General features: G+C 49.3%; 1 protein-coding gene across 1 annotated transcript in view; it reads right to left on the bottom strand.

Annotated features, from left to right (window-relative positions):
- Vwa5b1 (von Willebrand factor A domain containing 5B1) overlaps positions 1–5884 on the bottom strand; it is a 68657-nt gene extending 62773 nt beyond the window's left edge. The window contains exons 1-2 of the mRNA XM_045150627.1: positions 5749–5884; positions 5170–5477 (exon numbers count right to left, since the gene is read on the bottom strand). The gene's annotated coding sequence lies outside the window, so the exon portion shown is untranslated. The remainder of the gene's footprint in view (positions 1–5169; positions 5478–5748) is intronic.
- Between the last annotated feature and the right edge of the window lie 13519 nt (positions 5885–19403).

The raw sequence follows: 19403 nt of genomic DNA, 5'->3' as shown, positions 1-19403 counted from the left end.
TTAATTTATTATTTTTTTATGATGAGGACTTGTTTTAAAGCTACAATTTCACTTCTGTTCAGTCTCAGGTATCAGTTAGGCAGATCCTGTCTAGGGTCAGAACAAGGAAGGATGGATACAATGCTAACCAGGTAGACCTGGCTACACCCTTGCCTGTAACTACCCCTACCAGTGGCCCCATTCTAGGCCATGCTCAGCTCCTCTCTCTGGTTTTGTCACAATTCCAGGGTAGTTATGTTGAAGGACCCTCTGAGCAGTCTCCAGGATGGGCAGTTTTGTCCCCAGTGGTCATGGGACGGGAGAACATTCTTTCCATGGAGACCTCCTGGATTTCTCAGGCATATTTACACCCATCACCTAGCAACAGGCTTTCAGACTGGAGATGGGACTGGAGGTCTCAGGATCGCTCCACATCCCGGGGCAGAGTCAAGAGGCCATGTTTTAATTCCTAAGAGCACTTGTCTTACTGAGGCATGATCACTCCCCCCCAGCACTCCTTCCTGAGAAATGCAGCTTCCTGGTGACCCCCCCCCAATCCACCTTCACAGCCTGATCCCATATGATCTTTCTACTTGCCTCCTGTGTTCCAGCAAAATCAGAGTTGTTGCTTGTTTCTAGTTCCCAGTCAGCCCCAACTTTGTGACCTGATTAATACTCATTCCTTAACCCACAGCTCTGCCATCCAGCTGCCTTTCCCATGGGGCCCTTTCAAGCCCCTCTTCCTCCTCCTCCTCTTCTTCACTCCGTTCGTCCCCTTCTCCTCTACGAAGCCTTCTGAGATCCTTCTTTGGAGCCTTCAGGACAGAGCTTCACTCAGCTGAATCTAAGAGTTGCCATCCACAAGTGGCCCTACCATCTCCTCTAAAGGTGGTGTGAACTTCCTCCTCATTTTCACTTCCCTCACATGCCCAGCCTATAGCACTTGCTCAGGAAATGCTTGGCCAACCCGCCTCCCCTCTAGCCTCACTCCTGTTAAAAAAAAAAAAAAGAAAGAAAGAAAAAGAAGTGGCTCTGCTCTTTGAAGTGTGCCTTCAAACCTAGTGCTTTGGGATTTCCAAGACTCCTTCTCTCTCATATGTGGTTCCTAGCTACAAATGTTTGGACTTGTATGTGAGTTGATATAAAATCAGTAGCAGAGGCCAGTAAACTAGAAAGGGGCTATAAGGGAGGGAGAGCTTAAGGGAATAATATTTTATATATGTAAGTAGGAAAATAGATTACTAGGGGTAGAAAGGCCTAAGTGAAGTCAGGGAAAGAGATTGGGTAAAGGAAAGGTGGGGGAGGGTTAATCAAAATCTTAGTATGAATAGGTCATATGGAAACCTATTCTTTTGGACAATGGCACATCCAGAAGCCATAGATTGTTACTAGAAAATTTGTAGTGCCAGGGATGGAATATTTTCCAGTGAGCTCTTGGACAGGGAGGTCCCTGATGCCCTCCAAAAATTATAGGTCATTACTGAGGCTCTTGGTTTCCCACCAGGAATAGATGGTAAGACCCTATTGCTAAAGACTCCACATACTTGGGCTGCAAGGTCACTGGGAAATCCTGCTAGAGCTAAGCTGAAAACCTCTTCCCTATAGAGGAGCTGACAGAAAAAGCTACACTGCATGCAGCTCCATGGGAGAGAGAGAAGTCATAAATGGAAATAAACAACAGTGGACACCATGAGCCAACGGGTACCACAGTGGCTGTTATGGGGGAAACCAACTGCTCTCCAACTGGACTAGAGGCCTGCTCCATGGGAAGGAATACATGCCTGATACTAAAACCCTATGACAGGGGAAGTCATGAGCCCTAGGGGTGTAATACTTGCTGGTATCTGGCTAAATGCATATACTATGTTCACTAAACTGCCCACTCAGCAATTTTCTTAATATTCATATACATATATTAATGCTACTCTCACTTTTGGTTAGAGAAGCTTCTCTTTTAAGATGGTAGTGACCTCTCAGATGACTCTAAAGGCATCATAGTGCTAAGAAGAATTGGCAAAGGAGTGTTCAGCACTGAAACATCTCTATCACACCTTCCAAGGCTTAGGGTCTATTGTGGAAGAGGTGGTAGGAAGAATGTAACAACCAAAGGAAATATGGGACTCCTTACAATGCACTCTTCTAGACACAAAATGGCCTGGATATTCATGACCTCATAGTGCCTGGCACTACCTTTACAAGACCCTCATAATAGGAAGAAAAGATGATGACATCAAAATAAAAGAGAGACTGAGAAGGGGAGGGGATATGATGAAGAGTGAAGTTGTGAAGGGGAAAGTGGGGGGAGGGGATTATGGTTTATTGTCTATAATTAGGGATGTTGTCAATAATAAGAAAAATTATTTTCAAAAGAGTGGATGACAAATCAGAGATCCAGAGACTCCTAAGTACCCATCACTGAAGTGGACTTAAAATGCTCCCAGCATGTCTCAGTGAATTTTGTGGAAAAGGGGGCAGAAAGATTGTTCGAGCCACAAGTTGGTACATTTTGCACAGAGTCATTGCCTCTCCCCACCCCCTATAATGCATGACCCCTAATTTCCATGGAGTTGACCTGCATCCCCAAAGAGGCAAGGCCTCTTCAGAAAATGGGCAGGGAGGAGGGAAAGGATGGTACCAACATATGTTGTTTACATACAAAATATGTCCATATTTAATTTAAAAAAAAGAGTGGATGAAATCAAGCACCAGGGGGAACCTTGTTAAGGACACAAGTCCACTAGGTATTAGTCTTCTGTCTTGCTCCTATGCAGCCTCCACACACACGCCTTTCCAGCACAGGGACCCACATCCATTCTATGTCATTTTTGTAAGCCCATCCTCAGGCCCCGGAGACAGTGGGACAAGTGATGGGACATTGGAGGCAAAAACTCCTCAAGCTTGTCAACTCTGTTCTCTCCCAGATGGCTCACTCCCACTCTGCCCCAATGGACCAACAGGTGACTCATGCATATGGGCAATGGCTTCTGTGTTTCTGACTGACTCAGTGCCTGGGAATTCACCTCTTGACCAGCTGAAACATCTCAAATCCAAGAGCCTTTCTTGTGGACATAGGTTGACATAAGCTTGGGAAGATCAGTTACTTCCCCACTTGAGACCACATCCCCTTGAGAGTAGAAATCCAGCACCTAGGCTAGTGCCTGCAATCCAGTAGCACCCAAGGGCTCCATGGCTTGCATGGCTTCCTTTCCCTTTCCCCACCCTAGCACATCTATTCTTACGAACGAGTTGACTTGGCACCAGTGGACCAGGACCTTCTGCCTCACCCGGCCTGAGCAATGCCTTTCTAGAGCCTCTCTTCCCATCCACGTGGCCGCACTCCGCCGGTGCTTCCTCCATATCCCCACACTAACACCACTTCCTTTGGAAAGCTGTCTTAGCTGAGCACCCTGATCCCAATTTACTCTCCCTAGAGGCACCCAGATAATGTGGGGTGTCAACCACGCTGCTGGGAAGGTACCCCCAGGAGGCCAGAGAGGAAGCATTTCCTGCTGGGTTTCCATGAGGGACTTAATGGAATGAAAGGACTTGTGAACTTCAATGAACTGAAGCCAGGCGTGACCCACTGGCCCTGCGGGGCTGTTCCCACCCCCAGAATATCTGCGGACCCTCTCCTTGGCCTTACTCATGTCCCCGCCTCAGTCTGGCTGGAGAAGGGAAGTCCGTGAGACCAGGACAGTCTGCACAGTCTGGCCATTGGGTTCAGGAGCTTACTGGTCAGAGGCACTGTGAGGAACCCAAGCACCCAGCAGAGGACAATCTGGACTGAGTAGGTGCCTAAGACTAACGTCCTGATACAAGACCCTTGGGTGCCTCTTTCCCTGACCCAGACAGTCAGCGAAGGTGCTCTCAGTGAGAGAGGGCCAGAGAAGGAGAGTCAGAGAGACTCTGTGCTCAGGAGTGGCCAGGCTCGAGGCAGGAGGGGGGTCTCAGGGGGTATCCAACGCCTCTGAGTAGGGTACTTGCATTGTCATCCAGGTAGGTCTTCCTGTCTCCTACCACTCCTCACCTGGCTGGGACAACTTGGCTGCAGTTTGAAGAAACTTCTAAGAGCTTTGGACAGATCTGGGGCTGGTGGTCACAAGGTCTGGGAGGTCACAGACCCCTGAGTGTCCCAGTTCCTGAAGCTAGGGCAGAGAGGCCGCTTAGAACCCAACCCTCCCTCCAGGAACCTTGGCTTTCCTCCTGCCAGAAAAGCAGTGGGGTCCCTAGGTCACACAGGGAGGCACAGTGCCTACCTTCCCTTGAGTCCTGGACCAGCACCTGGACTGGGTTGGAAATGGTCCCTGTAGGTGGTTGGATGTCTCAAGACCAGGAGATGAAAGCCTGGCAGTCACATGTCAGCCATGGGGGGGGGGTCTTGCCTATCCATGCCAGGGTCAGGCTGAACCCACAATCCTCTACGTAAGCTCATGCCATACACGCATGTGCACGTATGGTCTTAAATCCCTGCATGCCAGCAGGTGAAGTGCGCCTCACACATACACCCCTAAACACGTGTTCATGTGCACATTGCGCAGCTCCCCTCCCCCATTCCTGGGGTTCACTTTATGCACATCATGCCTCCAGGGACACGCCCCTGCATATGTATGCCTGCACGCACCTCTCCAGCACAAGGACCCACATACATTCCATGCCACAGGGCTCAGCCTCTCACCAGATTGTAGCGAACCACATAGGCCTGTGCCCTTGAGTTCTCCACCCGAATGTGAGGATTGCAGGCCACCCACTACCCTTTGGCTTCTGCCCAGTTACTAGGACCTGTCTGGTTGAGATAGATAAATCCAGAAACAGGTTTATGTCCCAGCAGAGAAAGTGAGGAAGGGCCCTACTTGCTAAGTCGGGGGGGGTGGGGAGGAGAGATAGAGAGAGAGACAGAGAGAGGCAGGAGAGGGGGAGAGAGAGGGAGGGAGGCGGGGGCATGCAGGAAGGTGCCTGTTGCTCTTAGGAGTGGGGGAGGGGAGGAGCAGTTTGCCACCCACCCCACCGCCAAGCCTCAGCTGCTGCAGGAGGCCAGTGCAGACCAGAGCGTCAGAATGGAACCCCTGGGAGATGTTAGGATGGGACTTCTAGTGTGGTTTGACATGTTAGTAGACACCACGCCACGCGACATGCGGTTCCCAGTGCCAAGTCTCCCCCGCCCGTGGCCAGCTGTGTTCAGAGACCCCTTACCTCGCAGGAGCCCAAGATGTGAGGCTCAGAGAAGAGTGCACGCTCAGCCGTGGCTTTGGAGAGAGTCACACACCAGGCACTCAGAGGGCAGCTGGCAAAAGCCTGGCAGCGGGGGTGTGTAGCCTGCAGAGCGCCTGAGTGCCCTGAGGCCCTAGAGGACGGATCGGGAATGATGGGGACCGGGAGGTGGTAGAAACAGGTGGCAGGAATGGGAGACTGAGAGAGGAAGGGGGTGCAGCTGAGACAGAAAGACGCAGGGAGGAGGCGCAGAAAGAAACACACACAGAAAACAAACAGTTGCTGAGACTCTAAGGGAGATGATCAGGAGAGAGGGAGAGAAGAGCGGAGGAAGCAACATGTGGTCTCGTCCTTCACTTCGGATGCTGCTCTCACCTCCTGAGCCCCTCCCCACACCGCGCCGAATGCACACAGCACCCGCAGCGCGACACTCGTACTCACTTCCACACTCGCTCCCCATGTGCACACATGCATGCACACACCAGCACCTCTGCACTCAGGACAGCCCAACACCAGCCCCTCCTCCTGGCACCTCACCACATCAGCTAGACCAGCCCTTACCTTGCCCCAGAAGCAACACGTGTCTTGGAAAACACTCTACCCAGTTACCGTGGCTGTCTTCCTGTGCCCAAAGGTACTGGAGGGAGTACCCAGACCAGGGCTCTGGTACCCAAGCCCAGCGCTCGCTGCTCTAGTGTCTGACTTGATCAATGCCCACATTGCGATGGCTGTTTAGGTGGCCTGCAGGAAGCAGGGCCATTTGTTTTGTCAGAGCGTAACCATGACAATCACCCCATGCGCACACACTGCATACACCGCTGTGCCTCCCCCCACCCGGCGCCCTCCCCTCCCCCTTCTCCTGAGCTCTGGAGGAAGCTGGAGGCCACTTAGCAAGCTTGGCTAACTCCTGCCTGCGATGATAGAAAGCACTGGGCCTGGCGGTTGGGGGGGGGGTGGGGGGGCCCTCAGGCCTTTGGTAACCTCTCCTGGAGGAACAGGTGACTCAGTGCTGGGCAGGGCCCCTGGGAGCTGGCCCCCTTCAAAGCCTGCTGTTTCCCAGTAAGTCCATTTATGAGCCAAGTGATACAAGCTGTCACTCCTCTTCCTCTCCCAAGAGGCCACGATGCAGCCAGGCAGATGGCTTTGGTTGCTGTGGTCTGAGGCAGCTCATCTGTCAAGGGCTTTGGCCATGCTTGTCTTGTCTTAGAGCTCTAAGCCATCACTAGCTGCCCCTGACCATACTAGCCACCGGAGGAAATTTCTTAACAGCTCCAGAATGTATGACCTCTGGGGTAGAAATTTGGATGACCCAGGGAGCCCAGAGGCTTATCATAACAGGGACAGGTAGATCTAGAAGCCATATGGACAAGAAGGTGGAAAAAAAATAAAACAACGTCTAAATTTGAAGCCTAGAGTTAAGAGTCCAAAGTTGAGTCAATGGCCAAAGGCTCAGGGTAGAGCCAGTGACTGCGCACCCACGTCTCATCTCATCCTTAAGGAAAACGCCTCAACATTACAGAGAAGCTGCTGTTCAGAGAGGTGGAATGACTGGCTCTAGTTGAGAAAGGTCAGAGCAGGGAGTCAGACTCACATCTGTTGGCTTCCATGCTGGAATGTTCTCTTCTATCCCACTGGCCTTTTACAGAGGCCACTGGGTGCTGGGTGCTGCACCTGGGCCAGTATCTGTACCAAATACTGGGAGATGAGTGTGGGGTTCCTTTTGCAGATGAGGATGTAAGGGCGATCTGGCTGCGACATCTGTCACCCCATTGATCGCCAGGTTGATTTGGCTGATCTGGCTTTCTAGGCAGGTGTTCCCTTCCTCTTTCACCGCTTCACGTGCGCCCCTTCTGAAACTGCATGCTCGCTTGGTCGAAGAGGAAGGACCACTTTCCCCAAATAGAGGAGGACCGGTCCTTGGTCAAGGGTATACAAGTAGCTGCGCTCCCCTGCTGGAACTGCCAAACAAGCTCTCAAGGTCCAGTTTACAGACCATCTCAGAGAGGTAAAGGGACTTGCCCAAAGGCACACAGAAAGCCAAATAGTCAAAGTTCAAACTTGCTCTCTCTCAACCCGGCTTCTATCCCATATAATTCCTCTTTTCTGGATTGTGCCTAAAGAGGGTGAGTTCTGAGGGTACATTAGGGATGGTAGGTGAAATGCTGTGGGAGGAAAGAAATAGAGCTGTCAGACTGGAGAGATGGCTCAGAGGTTAAGGTACTTGCCTGCAAAGCCTAATGACCCAGGTTCAACTCCCTAGTACCCATGTGAAAGCCAGATGTACAAAGTGGTACATGCATTTGGAGTTTGTTTGTAATGGCAGGAGATCCTTGTGCACCCTTTCTCTCTATCACTCTCAAATAAATAAATATATAAAAATATGGTCTTTTTTTGAGTTAGGGTCTTGTTCTAGCACTGCGCCCGGCAAAAAAATATGTTTTCAAAAAAGAAACAGAGCTGTCATATGGAGTTCAAGAATTCCTTGGCTGGGCGTGGTGGTGCACACCTTTAACCCCAGCACTCGGGAGGCAGAGGTAGGAGGATTGCCATGAGTTCAAGGCCACCCTGAGACTACATAGTGAATTCCAGGTCATCCTGGGCTAGAGTCAAACCCTACCTTGAAAAAAAAAAAAAAAAGAATTCCCTCTCAGGATCACAGATAGTGTGGTCTTAGCCAGCAGTCCCCACCACATAAAGGAGGCACATTAGGATTCCTGGAAAGTTTTAAGTCTCTCTCAGACCTTCAGACATGCCACTTGAGGCCACAGGTCATGTTTATCCTGGCATGTATGGGCCAGCAGAAGAGAGGGGTGCCCCACCCCAGCAGAAGAACTTTGATGAAGAGCCTTGGTGGAGGAATCTGGGGGATCTCTGGTTGGAAGGAACGGAGGGGGTGGGAAGGATGGTAAGCTAGGCATGCAACATGACCTCACTGTTCAACCTGGGCTCCCCTCGTTTGTCCCCTAGGGTGAGTATGCATGTGTGTCAGCCTCCAGAGGGAAACAAAACCATTATCACAGATGGAGGACAGTAATAGTGTGGAGAGTGGAAAGCAAGTCCTGTCCTCTGAGGGCCAGCCAAGGTCCGACCACGAGCTGGTCGGGGCTGGTATTTAGAAGCAGTACCGAGGAACCTCACAAGGTCCTGGGAGTTTGGAAGGCACCTGGGACCTAACTGGCTTCTGTGCCACTGAGCATCTTCCTGAAGTCTACCTTTCTAAACTCTCTCCTACTCAGTGAAGTAGAGATGGGGGGCTGAGAGGCAAAATGACCAACATGGATGGAGTCACAGGCAAGAAGGGGTGGTGCTGGGACTACAATCCCTTCTCGCTACCAAATCCAGTCTTCTTGCAGCCTGAGCACTGTGAGCCACTTTCTAGTACAAAAGGTCCACCTTCCCTGCAAGTAGGGGAAAAACCTAGGGACATAGTCACTTAGAACCGTAAGCCCACTCCAAGCCTCCCCAAAGTCTTTTTCTCAGCCCTCATGAAGGTCAAGACTTCTCCACATCTACCCATAACCCTGTCTACTTAGCCACTCCAAGCCCAAAGTTTATATTTCACAACCAAGGCCGCCTGGATGAATAACACCAACCTGGATGAGTGGCTACAAGGCCATGGAAATTATACTGAGAGACAGTCAGAGAGATCTGAGTGATGAACTGGCTGGGGACAGAATGTGGCTCACTTGGAGGTATTTTTCAGAGTGCCTTTCTCTTTAAGGCAGCAAGATTTTCTTTCCCTAGTTTCCTGGAGCGCCACAACAAAGTCCCACAGCCCAAGTGGCTCAAGCCAGAGGCTTTAATTCTCTTATATTCTGGTGACTAAGGTCCGCGATCAAGATGTCAGCAAGCCACGCTCCCTCTGAGGACTCTACCAAAGGATCCTGGCAGGCTTTCTCTGATTTTCTCACCACTCCCTGGCTCAGAACTGTATCACTCCAGTTTCTGCCTCTGTTTTCTTTCTTTAGAAAATTATTTTTGTGGGCTGGAGAGATGGCTTAGCGGTTTAGTGCTTGCCTGTGAAGCCTAAGGACCCCGGTTTGAGGCTTGGTTCCCCAGGACCCATGTTAGCCAGATGCACAAGGGGGCGCACACATCTGGAATTCATTTGCAGTGGCTAGAAACCCTGGCATGCCCATTCTCTCTTTCTTTCTCTCTGTCACTCTCAAACAAATAAATAACAATGAATAAAGTTTTTAAAAATTTATTTTTGTGTTTGCAATGAGAGATAGGTAGATAGATAGATAGATAGATAGAGAGAGAGAGAGAGAGAGAGAGAGAGAGAGAGAGAGAGAGAATGAACACACCAGGACTTCTTGCCACTGCCTAAGTACTCCAGATGCATACCCTGCCCTGTGTGTCTGGCTTTGTGTTGGTACTGGGGAATTGAACCCAGCTGGCAGGCTTTGCAAACAAGTGCCTTGAACTCCTGAGCCCTCTCCCCAGCCTTCTGCCTCTGTTTTCACATGGCCATCTACCTTTTGTGAGTGTCTGTATGGTTTTCTTCAAATCCTTTTCTCTTTCTCTTAAAAAGTTGCTAAGCAGGGTTTGCCCTAACAGTATAACTGCACCCTATTTGAATGACATCTGCAAATGTCCAAGTAAAGTCACAGTCACAGAAGCCACAGGTTAGGATTTGAATATCCCTTGGGGTGGGAACACAGTTCAACTCAAAACATCCACTCAGAGGAAATAAAGACCTGGAACAGGCAGGACTCCAAACAGTTAGGTTGCTGGATTATAGAAATTCAGAGAACTAGGAAAGCAAGGGAGTGAGCATTTGATATTTAAGTGTATAGCCTGGCCCTGGACTGCTTGTGTTATAATGTTGAACCCGTCATTCCCTAGCTGTGGACCCTTGAGGAGATGACCTAGCCTTCTTTCTATGCAACAATCTCCCGACTGTAAAATGGAGAAGCCTTGAAGCACTCTTATGACCATGAAATGAATTAGTATTTGAAAGCATTTAAGATACTTGAGTACTTAGTGATCTCCATATGAGTGTTTGCTAAAATAAACATTAAACGTTCCCTAAACCAATGCTACTGTTTTGTAGGTGTGAAAACTCAGATGCAGACAGGAGAGGTGACTTCCTCCAGGTTACCCTGTTGTTCATGGAGGGTACCGAGTATTTCTATTTCCTTTCCCTCTGTCTCCTTCCCATCAAGTCAAGGTAGGTGGCTTGGAGGGGCAGCAAGAGAAGAGGAGGTGGCTGCAGGAAGTGGGGATCCCTGAAGAGAAGTGGTGGATTCCTCCTGCTTGCCAACACATACCTCTTCTCCCACCCACCCTCTGTTTGCAGGACTGGAAGCAGTGTGTGCCTGCCTCTGCCCACATGGAGGAAAATGCGTCTGGGAAGTGTGTGATCAACACAGACTGAGTAAGAAAAGCTAGTGCCCAGAGATGTACCCTAAGGGTCCAGGACAGAGCTGGCAGAGACATCAGGGCATGCCTGCATGGGGCATTGGGGCTCAGAGAGAGTGTGTGTGTGGTAGTGAGGAAAGGTCAGGGTGAGGGCAAGGGTTCTTCCAAAACATTCTGGGGAAGAATCTGGTTACACAAAGTGTATCTAAGAGGCCCTTGTCTGTATTTTAGGTCCTGAGGGGGCATCTGAGTATAGCTATGGGGTCTGCAGGGACCCCGGTTCACATTTGCAGGCGGATGGTCTGATAAATATGACATTATTGGCAAATATGAACTCATGAACTCCCCTTCTCTCTCTGTCTCTCATTTTTTGAGGTAAGGTCTTGCTCTAGCCCGGGCTGATCTGGTATTTACTATGTAGTCTCAAGCTGGCCTTGAACTCACAGTGATCCTTCTATCTCTACCTCCTGAGGGCTGGGATTAAAGGTGTGCACCACCATGCCTGGCTCCCTTCTCTTGTGTGTGTGTGTGTGTGTGTTTTAATATGAATGTGTGTATATGTACATGGAAGAGGACAACTTTGGCTGTCATCCTCAAGAATGCCATTCATCTCCTTTGAGACAGGTTCTGTCATTGGCTTGGAGTTCACCAATTAAACTAGACTGGCTGGGGGGTGAGCCCTAGAGATCCTCCTTTCTCCATCTCCCCTGTGTGAGATAACAGGTACTTGCCTCTATGGTTACCATTTGTATGTGAGTTCTAGGGTCCTCGTGCTTGACTGGAAAGTACTTTATTGACTGAGCCATCCCCCCAGCTCTTCCCTTTCTCTTCACCCTCCTCTTCTAATACCTCATCTGGGGGAGGACACTGTATAAAAGGCTGGGACATTACCCCTCCCTGGATCTGTGCCCTTTGCCATGTGACTTGGCAGTTCTTCTAGAAGTGAAAACAATCTCCTGCCTCTTCACTTTGGGTTCAGCCATATGACTTAGCCTATGCAATATAGGTGTGTATGATGTGCCTATATGAGCAGTCGCCTGATTGGGCTGTTCTTTTTTTTATTTTCACAATTTTTATTAACATTTTCCATAATTATAAAAAATATCCCATGGTAATACCTCCTCCCCGCACTTTCCCCTTTGAAATTCCATTCTTCATCATATTACCTCCCCATCTCAATCATTGTACTTACATACATACAATACCAACCTATTAAGTACCCTCCTCCCTTCCTTTCTCTTCCCTTTATGTCTCCTTTTTAACTTACTGGCCTCTGCTACTCAGTATTTTCCTTCTCACGCAGAAGCCCTGATTGGGCTGTTCTTTTGTGCCTGTGGTCCTGTTGTCAGAAGAACATGTCTAGATTGGGCCCATGATCAGAAGAGGAGGCTCAGAGTCATGCAGAACTGGACCAAACCAGATCAACCAAGCCCAGCTCAGGCTAACCAATCAGAGGCATGTGGAGCAAGTCTAGCTTGCCTAGACCAGCCCTGTGCAGCACAACCATCCAGCAGAGCCCAGCTCCGATCTACCAAGCTTAGCTGATCTAGAGACCTGTAAGAATGAGTGATGCTGGGGACTGGAGAGATGGCCTAGCAGTTAAGGCCTTTGTCTGCAAAGCCTAACGACCTGTGTTCAAGTCCCCAGTACCCATGTAAAGCCAGACGCACAAAGTGGTGCATGTATCTGGAGTACATTTGCAGTGGCTAGAGGCCCTAGCATGCCCATTCTTTTTGTCTCTCTTCTCTCAATCTCCATATCCTTGAAAAATAAATAAATATTGTTTTTGAAAATAGAATGAATATGTCAAATTAAGTCACTGCATTTGGAGTGGTTTGATAAACAGCACTTCCTGGTAGTAGCTTACTGATATGCCACCTTTCATACCACCTCTGACAGATCTTACACTCTTTCCATTCCCTGGCCTCCACCCTAACCTCCTAACAACTTCCTCCCTGGTCTCATTGCTTCTAGCCTCAAAGATTCCAGCTCACTGCTCAAGCTGTAACCAGATCTGTGTAATGTCTGTCTGTCGATGGCTGTCCCCACCTGTCACCCCTTTCCTAACCCAGCTTTAACCCCTTCAATGCCCATGCATTTCCCCAAACTTCTACTTATCAGCATAGCCTTCATGACCCTTTAATATCTTCCCTTATTTCTTCCTAGCCATGTTCCTATCTGGTCCTTTATGTGACCCTTCACCCAGCCATATAGAATAACTTGTGATTTCTGGACTCAAATTGTCTCCACTGTTCTGCTGTTTTACCCATGTTGATCCCTCTGTTTTAGAGACACCCTTCCTTCCTCTATCTAGTGACCTGCCACACGCCCTGCAAAGGACAACTTAAGTGCTATCTCCTGAAGGAAGTACTATCTCCTGAAGGAAGGCTGACCAATTCCAGTTAGACCACATGACCAGGTGTCACGGTATCCCATGCCTAGCACAGAGACTGCATATAGCTGGTACTCAACTAATATCATGATGACTGAACAAATGAATGGTTAAGCTGCTCTCTAGATTAGTATAACATCTAACATACTCCATTCATTTGTGGTTTTTATTGGTGTATGTGTGTGGGGGGAGCATAGGAGTATTCATGGATGCACACATGCTATGGTGTGCATGTGGAGATCAGAGAACAGCCTCAGGTTGTCAGTCTTAATCTTCCATTTTGTTTGAGATAAGGTCTTTCTTGTTGGCCAAATGCTGGCCTGTGAGCCCTAAGATTCTCCTGATGCCCACCCCCACATGGCCATATACATATTTTGGATTAAAGTTTGCTACTTGCTGCTGGCTTTTCATGAGTTCTGGAGGTCTGAACTCTGGTCACCAGGATCACCCAGCAAGAGCCTTTAATCACTTAGCCATCCCCGCCTCTGCCCCATGCTTCGACTTTGACAGCTGTTCTAATCTGGACACTTCAAGGAGCCTCATAAACCTGTCAAATAAATGAACAGATGATCACATGACCCCTATTTCCTCAGTGTCCCCAAAACCATGGCAAGCTAACAAGCTACTCTTCTCCCCTGACCCAGACAGAAGGTGGCCAAGGGAAAGGGAACTTTGGCACCTGATAAAGCTGGGATAATGTGGGAGAGTTGCTAAGGCAACCAACAGGCCTGAGTGATGGGCTCCATCTTCTTGGGGCCCAGAGAATATGGAACTAGTGAGACTGATCAAGAGCCAGGATGGGTTCTTTAGTTGCCGTGTAGGGGTAAGTTAAAATAACATCATGGGAGAATAATCCCATGGGCAGGGAGATTGGTGAGTTGGTAAAATGTTCGTCTTACTAGCATGAGGACCTGGATATGATCCCGCATACCTAAAAAGCAAGGCATGGCAGTAGGTTTGTAATCCAGGGGATGGGGAGGTGGAGACAGGTGGATCCCTGGGGTTTTCTGGTGAGCCAGTCTAGCCTAATTAGGTGAGTCATGAGACAATAAGAAATGCTGTCTCAAAACAAATGGTGGATGGTGTTCCTGAAGATATCCAAGGCTGTCTTCTGGCCTACACACACACACACACACACACACACGCACACAGGTGCACACACACCTGCATGAATATATGTGTGCATACATACACACAAAACACAAGTGAAATAATCCCACCCTTTGCCATTGTCTTGATGCGAATACAGGTACAATCATTGTGTTCCCTGTTACTTAGCACTTCCACGACAAGCTTGAGCTGCCAGAGGACATGCTTGGGAGATACAACAGCTAGGGTTTTGGTTAGAGGGGCACGAGATAAAAGGGGTCACTAGCAGCCTCAAGGCCCTAGCACCCTGGGTCCCAAAGGCTTATACCCTTGGTGTAATGCTGCCTAGTGTGCCAGGAAGCTGCAGGTGGGCACAGCACCTGGCAAGAAGGCAGCGCTGTAGGGTCTGGGCCTTGGACTGTGGGGTGCCAAAGCTCATATAGTCATTCAATCCTCCACCTCAGGTTTGCCTCTTTATGGTCACAGCTGGTACCATTGGGCTTTGGTTGAGGACACAGCACGGGCAGAGGGAGAACCAGTTAAGCGGTGGGGAGGGGCAAAGAGGGGGAGACTGGCCAGGTTGGTCACCACCTTTGGCAGCCAGGACCTTAGGAAAGAAGTCAACCCTGGCTCAGGAGAAACTACTCCCCACTCACGGCCACACAGCATTCACATACGTGACACCTGATGCTGGTACCCCATCACCAAACCCGTGTCACAAGACTGAATGTGAGTTGTGTGTGGTACCATCACTGGTTATTTGTGGGAACTGCTGTCACTTTCTGGGGCTGGATTCAGTCATATTTAGAACTGGGGATAGTCTATGTCCATACCACTCTGGATGTACCCCATCTCGTCTGAATAGGGAAGAGCAGTCCCTGGTGACAAGCAATCCTCTTCACTCTGCTGGGTGGCCAGCTACCTGGGCACCCGCTCCCGCTCTCCTGTCATCACTCTCAGCAGTCTCTCTCATTTCCCTCAGCACAATGGTGGCAGCCTGTCACCTCTGTGTGTTTTCTGGTGCTTGCAACCCGCTCTCCACACAGTAGCAAGAGTAAACCTCACACAGCATCAGTCTCATCTTAGGACACACTGATGAGTCCTGTAAGTGGCTTCCTACCGCTCTCAGGAGAAAGACACAGTGCCCCTTGGCACCAACCAACCAGGACCCATAGGTCTGTCCCCACTGGCTTCTCCCATCCCTTACCTCACCGAGCCATCTACTTTGCACCCTGGGAAATGGTGGAGCCCACTAAGGCTCCTGTGGTCTCTGGGCTGTCATTTGGTCTGCTCTGTTCTTTGTGCCCCAAACACCTTCCCCTCTTCTCTTCAGTTAGCACCTCTACTTCTTCAGGTGTCAGCCAAAGCATCAATTTTCCAGGGGGCCTCAAAGTCAAATTTCCCATTACAGGTTCTCATGTCCTCGACCCCGGCCTTTGTAGACTATATAGCATTAGTTGTGACTGCGAGTTAACATTTTATCATGGGATCACTTGATCGATGTCTTTCTCCTCTGCCCCAATACAAGCTTGCTGAAGGCCAGTTCCTGATCACTTGAATTACTGCATCTGCCATGACCAGCTTAGTGTCTGGCAGAGACAGGGTAGGCACTCAGTAGATAACTGTTGAATCCATGACATGAAATGAAACCATAATGAAAAATAAGCTTGTCAAAAGGAAAAAGCAGGGGCTGGGGAGATGGCTCAGTGAGCTAGTGTGCTTACCATACAAGCATGAAGACCTGGGTTCAATCCCCATTGCCCCTATAAAAAGCAGGGTGTTGCTGAGCATGCATGTAACCTCAGTGCTGAGGGGGCTAGAGATGAGGGGATTGCTGGTGTGGTGAATGCCGGTAGGAAATTGCTGAAGAGGCGGAGGCAGGAGGATCAGGAGGTAAGATGCTCTTTAGGGCTTGCTGCTCAGCCAGTCTGACTGAAAACAATGGCAGCTCCAGGGTCAGTGAGAGACTGTCTCAAGGAAACTATGTGGACGAGTGATAGAGGGCGACAGCCAAGGTTCCCCTCTGACCTTCACACGTGTCACGTGGGCAAACACATCCACACACAGTGCATACGCTACAAATGTGACACATACCACACCTCCACAACTACAAACACACCAAAAAGTAAAAATAAATAAAACAACCAAAAGATAGGTACCCATTTAGAATTACTATTATACTCAGATAAGGAAATGGAAGGCCAGAAAAGTTAAGGGACTTGCCTGTTTCCTGGTTGGTGGCAGAGCTAAGACTAGAATCCAGACATAATTCTGTCACAATGAGGGGCTTGATCCATGCCTACTGAGCTGAAGTGGATTCAGCTTTTGTCCTCAGTGCTCTGTCGCCTGTGCCCTGCTCCTTCTGTAGCAGGCAGGCTGCTGGCAGGGGCTGGGGCTGGCAGGAGACAGCCATGCTGCCATCGGGCGGCTCTTTCTTATTCATGAACTGCTGCCATACTTAGTGCTTTGGTACAAACAAGTGATGACAGCTTGAGGCTTCAAAGCTGTCCTGGGGGAAGGAACGCAGTCCCCCTCCCTGGCCAGGTGCCTTGGAAGCTTCCTAGTGGTGAGGAGAAGGGGCTGGGGCAGAGGTGGCTGGCTCGGTCTCGGAGCAGGTGGCTGCTCAGAGCAGTTGGAGTGAGGCAGGGAGGTTGCTGGGGGGCGGGGGAGGAGGAGGACAAAGAGGGCTGATCTCAAGCTGTCAATCTTGCCCTGTGCTCTTCCAGCTCTATAAAAATAGACACATGGTAACAGAGAGTGAGGGGAAATAAAGAGGAAGAGAGTCTTTCAAGTGTGCTTGGGGCACTTCCCTTGCTTCCCATCCTCTTATCTCCTTTATTTTCTTTCCTGGAGAAAAGGCGAGTGTACTTCGAGCAGTCGTCAGGTCAGCCAGGACATCGTATGTTGTGTGTGCTGAAGACCTCCAATGTACCCAGCATATGGTGTCAGGTGCTTTCATCCACAATGACTCCTGCCCTCCTCAAAACAGATGTGGGGTGGGTTGGAGCGACGGCTTAGTGGTTAAGGCACTTGCCGGCAAAGTCAAAGGACCCAGGTTAGATTCCCCAGGACCCACGTAAAGCCAGATGCACAAGGTGGTGCAGGCATTTAGAGTCTGTTTGCAGTAACTAGAGGCCCTGGCACACTCATTCTCTCTATATCTGCCCCTTCTGATAAATAAACAAATAAATATAAAAAAGAGAGAGAAAATGAAACAGATATGGGAAGCCTCCGTTGTTTGTTTGAATTCAACAAACATGGTGTTTCCTCTGGGCTAGACAGTGGGCCCCAATGGTCAGCAAGACTGACACATGGTCTTGTCATCACACACCCCGCGCTGGATGTCAGACCATTATATGGTTATGCAGGGACTCATTTTCATTAAATGCTACAGCTGCAGGGTTGGGGTGACATGTTGGATTAGGAAGTAGGGGCTCCCCAAGAGAAGGTGATATCCAAGCTGAGCCATGAAGGCTGAGGAGCATCTTGGCCCCAACTACACTGCTCAAAGAGCAGGACACGGGAGGAGCATGGGAGACAGGGAGAGGCAGGCACAGAAGATGGGAAGGGGCTCTGTGGACCCCAGCAGAGAAAGGAGAGAAGATGAGCCAGAGCAGAGGACAGAGGCCCGGGGAGGACAGGAACATGCAAGAGTCACAAGGCCGTGTGAGGGTCACTAGAAAACGTGGAATTTTACTCCGGGAACAATACGAGGCCTCAGAAAGGACATAAGAAGGAGAGAGATATGTCTTTGTTGCATTTTATGGGCTCTTCCCAGCAATTATGAATGGGTTAAAACCAGGGTGAGGTCCATGGAGAAGCCACTGAAGCAACAGAGAAACAAAGATGGGGGTAGAGGTGATGGTGTGGTTGGGTGGGGGCGGGGGAATCATGGATGCTTCCCAGGTCACAGCGCTGTGTTTACATGGTGATGGTGCCATTCCCAGAGATGGGTGAGGGAGGACCAGATTGGGTGATGGTAATCTAGAAATCTGTTTTGGGTTTCATGAGTTTATGGTAAAGCATGTATCCAGGTACAGTTCACAGATTGTTATGAGCTTAGAGTTCAGATGGTGCTGAGCTGGAGATACATGCTTGTAAATTTAAGTACTTGGGAAGCAGAGGCAGGAGGATGATGAGTTCTAGGCCCAGCTAAGCTACATAAAAGAGAGAGAGAGAGAGAGAAAGGTGTATCTGTGTTTGCTGTATCAGAGCCACATCTGATGGGCCCACACACAATTTGTTTTGCTCCCCTGTAACAAATTGTGCATGTCTTCTTGGTATATCTGTCTTCCATTGTAGTCCCTTGACTTGGTGACCATGTTGCCATTCCATCTTCCTAGCCCCTGCCTACCATGAACCAAGCTTCCAGCTTTGTGAGGCTGGAGGCTTTATCTAGTTTATGTGCCCCACTCCAGAGCCTGGCTGGATGCTTTGCATGCAGCACATACCAGACAGCTGATGCCCATAAATAGATAGCATGATTTGATGGGTCCATTGGATAAATGAATTCTTAGCTATTTATTGAAATAAATTCTCTAGGGGTATTGCTTAGGTAATGCTTCTTGGAATTACTATGTATGATCCAATAGCAATAAAACTATATTTGTGGCTCTAAAACTCCCTAGGTGTAGCTGTGAGATCTGGAGACAGTCTCTGGACCTCTCTGGGCTTTGATTTCCTCTAAATGTGGCCTGCCGGTGGCACATACTCATATAGGCCATGGTCCAGCCTCTGCATGGAAAAGGGCAATTTCATGAAGGAAGTCCTGGGGCCAATGCCCAGGGTCAGAGAGGGAGAAATTTGTATAGTGCCTGACTTTAGACACATGGGCCAGGTCTGGATTCTGTCGAGAAGGGCATTGAACTAATGATTGTGCCTAAGTTTTATAACAATAAAAATATCAAGGAGACTAAGGAGCTGGCTCAGTTGGAAGAGTGCTTGCTGCTCAAACATGAGAGCCTGAGTTCAAATTCCCAGTGAGGCATGGCGGTACCACCTATAGTTTCATCACTGGGGAGGTAGAAACCGGAGGACCCTATGGCTTGCTGCCTAGCTAGTTTAGCTGAATTAATGAGTTCCAGGTTTTATGAGAGACCCTATTTCAAAAAAAAAAAAAAAAAAAAAAAAAAAAGAAAGAAAAGAAAAGAAAAAAAGGAAAGAAATCAGGTGCAGAGCGACTGAGGAAAATACCAGATGTCAGCCTCCAGTCTCACACGCGTGCATGTGTGCATGTGTACCTGCACTTATGCACGCACACTTATGGTACACATAAAAATCACGGGGACAGTTGTTAAGCGAGCATAGCGGATTCTCTTTTCCAAGTCTGTCCAATGCACTCCGCCGCCGTCCCCCTCTCCCCAGCCCTCTC

The sequence above is a fragment of the Jaculus jaculus genome, chromosome 5 (assembly GCF_020740685.1).
Source record: "Jaculus jaculus isolate mJacJac1 chromosome 5, mJacJac1.mat.Y.cur, whole genome shotgun sequence".
Classification (NCBI taxonomy): Eukaryota; Metazoa; Chordata; class Mammalia; order Rodentia; family Dipodidae; genus Jaculus; species Jaculus jaculus.
This window is presented reverse-complemented; position numbering and strand designations above follow the sequence as displayed.